Raw genomic sequence first — 7,610 nt, forward strand, 5'->3', positions numbered from 1 at the left:
CGTTGTCATTTGGGGTCACTTGAGGTCATTTGGGGTCATTTGAGGTCACATGACGGCCAGACTGGAGTCACTTCAGATCATTTGGGGGCATTTGAGGTCATCTGCGGCCCTGCCTGGGGTCACTAGAGGTCATTTTGCGTCACTTGAGGTCATCTGCGTTCCTGACCGGGGTGACTTGAGGTCATTTGGGGTCACTTGAGGTCATTTGGTGACACCTGAGGTCACCTGATGCCCTGAGTGGAGTCACTTGAGGTTATTTTGGGTCATTTGAAGTCATGTGAGGCCCTGACTGGCTCCAGTATGTCCTGAGAGGGAGTGGCTATGTCACAGAACGGGTTGCTGTTGGGGAACACCCTGTTTGTTTGTGATAAGGGCAAGTTTGGCCTTCTATTTCTGCCTGGAAATGATTTGGAAGTGCTCAAGTAAACCTCGACTGAGAGCTTCCCAAATCAGCTCTTCTGTTGCAATAAGGAGATGGAGCCGTCACCCCCGTGTCCAGGTGGTACCACCAGCAAAGCCCAGCTGGCACCAGCACTGGCTGAGCTCTGTGCCCAGGAGCAGCCGTGGATGCCCACGGTGAGGGCAGGCAGGAGCCAGGCAGGGGCTGCTGTGAGCAGCGGCAGGGCCCCGAGGGGCTGGGGGAGCCCATGCTGAGAATCCCTGGGCTGAAGGCACATTTCTTTCAGTGAGATCATCTGGGCCTGGAGCTCCTCCAGTGGCATGCCCAGGAAAAGAGGGAAGCCATCAAGAACATCTCCAGGGACACAGCCTGACCAGCAATACCAGCAGCAGGTTTTGCTGAGCAATGGCCCTTGGATCAAGCAAAACATTTCCAATCAGGGCAGTCCATTTGTACAGATGGGGTTACACTCTGGGGGTACAGCCAATGCCATGAGGTCACAGCAGGCTCTGGGGTCACAGCAGGCTGAGGTCACAGCAGGCTCTGAGGTCACAGAGGTGCCAGAGCCCCGTGGTTGCACAGCACCACAACGACGGAGCAGTCAGTCCTTGAGCACAACTGTTGCGGCAGCAGCGGCGGTGGCAGCAGTGGTGCTGACATTGGGACAGCGGTGTCAGGACAGCGGTGGCAGCAAGAGCTGCGGGACTGGCAGAGGGCAAGGCACCATGGCACTTGCTCTGCGCCTCTTCCTCCTGCTCCTCCTGGCCGTGGCCCTGCCTGCCAGGGCTGCCCAGGCTGCTCCGCTGCAAGCGCGGGGAGCAGGTGAGCCGGCAGACTGGCTCCCCTTTCCCGGGACAGCGCTCCCTGCTTGCCGGGAAGCGCTGGGGGATGGTTTTCCCCTGGGCTTGAGGGAGGGTTTCCTCTGTGGGAGGGAGAGAGCCACCGTGGGGGCTGGGCTGCTCCAGCCGCCCTCCCAGGGATGTTGCACAGGGCCTACCAAAAGTGTGGAGAGCGACCAGGAGCCAGCTCAGAGCTCCCCAGGACCCTGTGCAGCTTTGGCCACGGCCATTCACATGAGGCTCCCATGGCCATACCCGACCCCCTTGCCGTGCCCAGTTCCCAAAGCACAAGGGGATCCCAGCACACCAGGAAATGGTTCTCATCTGTGCTCCCTTCTAGATGAGCATGCCATTAAGGTTTCTCCAGCAGCTTGGCTCCATGCAGATTTCCAGCCTCTTAAGCCTCCTGCAGGTATGCTGTCAATGTTCCTAAGAGAATAATCATTGGCAACCTGGCAGGAAGCAGGTGACAGAAGCTCCTGTGCCTGTTGAGTTACAGGTGTGTCTGCAGGGAAGACTTTTCAGGCTCCTTTCCGGGTTGCTGCACACAAGCCAAGCTCCCATCGCAGGGGTGAGTAGTGTGTCCCTGCTGACTCCACAGGCTGAGCCCTGGTTTTGTGGGATCCATTCCGGGGGAAATGCAAATACATCTCTTGAGCTCCTCCAAGAGGGAGGCACAAATCTACAGGAGACAGTAAGTCCCTGGAGGCATCCAAACACATGGAGAAGACACTGAGTGATGTGGAGAGATGCCGTGGTGGCTGCATTTCCCTCAGCCTTCCCCTGGGACTCAGCAGCCGGGGGCATTCTCTGCACATCTGGACACACCGTGCCCGGCACAGCGGGAAGGGATGCATGGCAGCCTGGCTGCCCCACTGCTGTTTCACGGCCTGCAGGGCTGTTTCCCAGCCTGGCCTGGCTGCAGCTTCTCCCCAGCCTCTGCAGGAAGGCATTTGGCAGCAACTGACAGGGAGCCCAAACTGCACCATGGGCCACGCACACCCTGAGATCCCTGCAATTTCCCAGTCCCCAGGAAGAACAGGAGGGATGGTGGTTTGGAAAAGGCAGTGCCTTGCCCTGGTTCCAAAGCTTGGATGACTTCCTGAACCTTATTAATGTCTTTGACAAGCATTGCCTCCTGAAGATGCCATTTTCTTGTTGGGTACAGGCCCACCTGATCCAGCTGTCCCTTTTCCCTTCTCCAGAGATGGACAGAGAGGCTGTGCTGAAGGCTGAGTTTCCTGGAGGAAGCAGTGGCCCATTGGCAGCCTCTGCTGCAGGAAGGGAGGCGATGCCAGGCACAGTCACTGGAGGTAATTGCTGTGTCTCTGGGCCTGAGCCCTGCTGAGGCTTGAGCTACCCTCTCTGCTGCTTGGCAGTGCGGGCACAGCCCGGACAAGATCGGCACAGCCCAGAGGAATTATCCCGAGCAGGATCAGGGTACTCGGGTACTGAGCAGTCCTGCTGGGTCCCTCGGTGGGAGACACATCCCACAACCCGGGAGAGACTGCACAGGGTGCCCATGGTGGGGAAAGGGCTGAGGGCAGGAGCAAGGCTCCAGTGTGTCCTGAGAGGGAGTGGCTATTTCCCCTCGGGTTGGGGGAGTTTCCCAGCAGAAGGAGGAATGGAGGTTGAGAGGCATAGTTGTAGCACTGCCTGCTGCAGTTTTCCCCAAGGATTTAGTGAGGGTCTCCTGTGTGGGAGGGAGAGAGCCCCAGGGCCCTGGGCTGCTCCAGCTGCCCTCCCAGGGATGTTGCACAGGGCCTACCAAAAGTGTGGAGAGCGACCAGGAGCCAGCCCAGAGCTCCCCAGGCCCCTGTGCAGCTTTGGCCATGGCCATTCACATGAGGCTCCCACGGCCATACCCGAACCCCTTGCCGTGCCCAGTTCCCAAAGGCACAGGGGGATCCCAGCACACCAGGAAATGGTTCTCATCTGTGCTCCCTTCTAGATGAGCATGCCATTAAGGTTTCTCCAGCAGCTTGGCTCCATGCAGATTTCCAGCCTCTTAAGCCTCCTGCAGGTATGCTGTCAATGTTCCTAAGAGAATAATCATTGGCAACCTGGCAGGAAGCAGGTGACAGAAGCTCCTGTGCCTGTTGAGTTACAGGTGTGTCTGCAGGGAAGACTTTTCAGGCTCCTTTCCGGGTTGCTGCACACAAGCCAAGCTCCCATCGCAGGGGTGAGTAGTGTGTCCCTGCTGACCCCACAGGCTGAGCCCTGGTTTGTGAGATCCATCCCTCTGAAATGCAAACACATCTCTTAAGGTCCTCCGAGAGGGAAGAACAAACCTACAGGAGACAGTAAGTCCCTGGAGGCATCCAAACACATGGAGAAGACATTGAGGGATGTGGAGAGATGCCGTGGTGGCTGCATTTCCCTCAGCCTTCTCCTGGGACTAAGCAGCTGGGGGCATTCTCTGCACATCTGGACACACCATGCCCGGCACAGCGGGAAGGGATGCATGGCAGCCTGGCTGCCCCGCTGCTGCTTTCACGGCCTGCAGGGCTCTTTCCCAGCCTGGCCTGGCTGCAGCTTCTCCCCAGCCTCTGCAGGAAGGCATTTGGCAGCAGCTGACAGGGAGCCCAAACTGCACCACGGGCCTGAGATCCCCTGCAAATTCCCGGTCTCTGGGTTGATGCAGAGAGGCAGCTGTTTGCAGGAGGGAGGGCCCTGGAGCAGCTCCAAAATCCTATTTCCTTGTCTTTATCCACCCTTTGACAAGTATTGCTTGGAGCAGGACAGCACAGCACAGAGGAATTATGGCATGCAGGCTCAGGGGTTTGAGTACTGGACAGTCCTGTGCCAAGGGGCGGCAATGTGCCTGCAGGCCCCAGCTCTGGGGGAAACAGAGATCAAGGACCTCTTGTCTGTCTGCACAGTGCTGCCAGCTCAGCAGTGGAGCACAGCACGGGCTCACGCTCCCCATTGCTCCCACAGATGCAGCTGGCACCTCAACACATGCTGACAAGACCTGGAAAAGCATGAGAAGAGTTTTCTGCTGGGGAACACCTTGTTTGGTTAAGTTGATGGCCATTGTAGTTGGCGCAGCACTTTGCCTGATGATTTGCTCTGCTGGAATCTGGTATTGTTGGAAGAGAAAATGGTGAGTGTTTTGCTGATCTCGACCTCAAACAGCTTCCTTTAATGCTGCTGATAGTCAGGGAACATTCCCAGTGAGGCTGCAGTGGAGTTGTGGCCAGTCTGTGGTTGTCCAAAGAACTCTGCTGAGGGTTCTGCTGCTGCCCAGTGCTTTCATTGGCCTCTTAATTGCTGGGCCTTGTCCTGGGGGGCCTGCTGGGGCTGCAGCCAGTGCTGGCTCCCACTGAGGCTGCCTGGCCAAGACCAGCCCCAGTGACACAGGGCAGAGGCAGAGCAAGGTGGGGAGGAGAAAGAGCAGGGACGAGGTTGCCCTTGAAAGGCAGTCGTGCTCTGGGGCCCGCTCCTGGCCAGGGAGCCTGCCCAGAGCCATCCCCTGCTCGCCAGGGCCTTGAGGGGCAGCTGTCCAGCTGGGCCAAGGTGTGCCAGCAGCTCCAGCTGGGCTGGGGAGCCTTGCCAGCTCTGGGCCCTGCTGTGCAGGAGGGCCCCAGTGTGCCACTGGCAGCTGGGGGCCTCAGCCACTCCTCTCTCCAAAGGTGCTCCTGCCCATCTTCAGAAGACAAGCCTAACAACTCTGGCAAAGAGAACTTCACCCGTCTTCCCAGCTCTTCACTTCTGTCCCCATCTGCCCTGCCACAGCTGCAGCACCCTCTTGAGCCCTTCCCCAAACTCACCCCTCCAGAACAAGACCCTCCACCCCTGAGCCCCCTGGTCCTGTTCCCCAACTACGACTAAAGGTGGGCAGGCCTCGTCTGCCAGGGCAGGGCTTGGCCCACATTTTATGTTCAAATAAAAAAATAGAGTTGTCATAGATATGTCCGGGTGGTACCACCAGCAAAGCCCAACCGGCACCAGCACTGGCTGAGCTCCGTGCCCAGGAGCAGCCGTGGATGCCCACGGTGAGGGCAGGCAGGAGCCAGGCAGGGGCTGCTGTGAGCAGCGGCAGGGCCCCGAGGGGCTGGGGGAGCCCATGCTGAGCGTCCCTGGGCTGAGGGCACATTTCCTCCAGTGGGATCATCTGGGCCTGGACTTCAAGAGGCACACAGGGATATTTTGGGGTCTCTGCTGTGGTGTGCAGGTGTTGTAAATTAAGGGCCAGGGACCAGCTCCTTTGAAAAGGCCTTTATTAGGTGATCAGCTCTGGGTGGGGGCCTGAGGGTTTGCGCACACCGCCGCTGCTCCCTTCGGCGACGCAGAGGAGGAGGTGAACAGTTTTGCTTCACAGCAGAACTGGGGCTTCCGTCCTCGAGGGCGTGCCTAGGAAGACGTCTCCTGGCTCGTAGACTAGGGTCCTCATCTTGGTCTGGCTACCTTCAGGTGGTGGTGACCTCCAAAACTTGATTGATGGTGTGGGGGACTCTTCCCACTAGGTCTAGTCACTTGGTTCCTCGAATTTCCACGTTGGTTTGGTGTTTCCAGGCCTTTTGGTGGATTCTGTTCTGCTTTCCTTCATTTGCATATTGCCGAGGCTGTTTCCGGCCGCCATTTTGGGAGCAGCGGAGGCAATACCCGAGGGACTGAATGAGGGTAACAATAAAGGGATTCAACAAGGGGTAACTGATGTAAATTAAGGGCCAGGAGACCAGCTCCTTTGAAAAGGCCTTTATTTAGGTGATCAGCTCTGGGTGGGGGCCCGAGGGGTCGCGCACACCGTCGCTGCTCCCTTCGGCGACGCAGAGGAGGAGGTGAACAGTTGTGCTTCACAGCAGAACTGGGGCTTCCATCCTCGAGGGCGTGCCTAGGAAGATGATTAGTGGTTCGTAGACTAGGGTCCTCATCTCGGTCTGGCTACTTTCAGGTGGTGGTGACCTCCAGAATTCGATTGATGGCATGGGAGGACTCTTCCCACTAGGTCCAGTCACTTGGTTCCTCGAGTTTCCACGTTATTTTGGTATTTTTAGGCCCTTTTGGTGGATTCTGTTCTGCTTCACCTCATTTGCATACTGCCGAGGTTGTTTCTGGCCGCCATTTTGGGAGCAGCGAAGGCAATGCCCGAGGGACTGAATGAGGGTAACAATAAAAGGATTTAACAAGGGGTAACAGGGGGGTATTATGCAACACCAGTGAACATAGGGGAGCATATAACAACCAGGGGGGGTATTACAACAAGGGTACAGTTAGAAGGGACATGGGGAGACATATAGAAGCAGCAAACAGGGGGTGTATTACAACCAGGGCACAACTGGAATGAACAGGGAGAGACATCCACAGTGGGAGACATAACAATGGGGGTACAATTGGAATGAACATGGGGGCACAACAAATATGCACTGAATTCATTCATAACAGTAACAGGGGGGTATTATACAACCTTAGTGAACATGGGGAAGCATATAACAACCAGGGGGGTATTACAACAAGGGTACAGTTGGAAGGGACATGGGGAGGCATATAGAAGCAGCAAACAGGGGGTGTATTACAACCAGGGTACAACTGGAATGAACAGGGAGAGGCATCCACAGTGGGAGAAATAACAAGGGGAGTACAATTGGAATGAACATGGGGGCACAACAAATATGTAAGTTTTACTGAATTCATTCATGACACAGGGATGCCTCATGAGGCACACAGGAGTATTTCTGGCCTCTCTTAAGGTGTGCTGGGATCCCTCATGAGCTGTGCATCAGGCTAAATGTGAGGGGTTTTTTTACTCTTCTCAGCACAGCAAAGGGACACTTGGCCAAGGTTTTGCAAAGCTGGGAGAAAGCCTCTTGCAAACCCGTGGGCCCAAAAGGCTGTGGGCACAGCGGCTGGTCCAAGCCCATCCCCTGGGGCCATTCCAGGCTACTCAGGCCGGGCCGGGCCGGGCCGGGCCAGGGCTGGGCCGGGCCAGGCGAGGGCCCCGGCAGGGAAGGGCCGCGGCCCTGGGCTCTGATGAGGCTGCTGAGCTCCGCCCTGGCCCTGTGCTGCAGCCCAAGACATTTACAGCCAGGGCCGTGCCCTGGGGCACAGGAGGCACGGGGGGTGGGGCTACAAGTGAGGCCGCGCCTTCTGGCACTCAAGGGGGCTGGCTCTGCTCCTTGGGAGGATGCAGAGCCTTGTGCCTCGGCCTGATGGTGCAAAAACCCTCCCAACATCCCTCTGTTTAATAAATAAATAATTAAAATAAAGGCTTTGTGCTCATTAATAAGAAAAGCTGGGTGGGTGGTCTGCAGCTAATGTTCTTTTGTTGGCTGGACCCCAGTCCGTGCTCAGGTCTCAATGACTGACCCAGAGCTGAGCTGCTCTTAAAGTGATCTGATCAAAGGCGTTGAAGCTCTGTTGACTACAAA

At 56.9% G+C, this 7,610-nt stretch overlaps 1 long non-coding RNA gene across 1 annotated transcript; it reads left to right on the forward strand.

The window, feature by feature from the left end:
* Positions 1 to 3,209: 3,209 nt before the first annotated feature.
* LOC128815942 (uncharacterized) lies at positions 3,210 to 5,153 on the forward strand. Its single transcript, XR_008439752.1, has 5 exons — positions 3,210 to 3,262; positions 3,350 to 3,421; positions 3,507 to 3,605; positions 4,180 to 4,345; positions 4,875 to 5,153. It is a non-coding gene; the product is annotated as an uncharacterized LOC128815942 (long non-coding RNA).
* The last annotated feature ends 2,457 nt before the right edge of the window (positions 5,154 to 7,610 follow it).

Source organism: Vidua macroura, chromosome 17, assembly GCF_024509145.1.
Source record: "Vidua macroura isolate BioBank_ID:100142 chromosome 17, ASM2450914v1, whole genome shotgun sequence".
NCBI classification, from domain to species: Eukaryota; Metazoa; Chordata; class Aves; order Passeriformes; family Viduidae; genus Vidua; species Vidua macroura.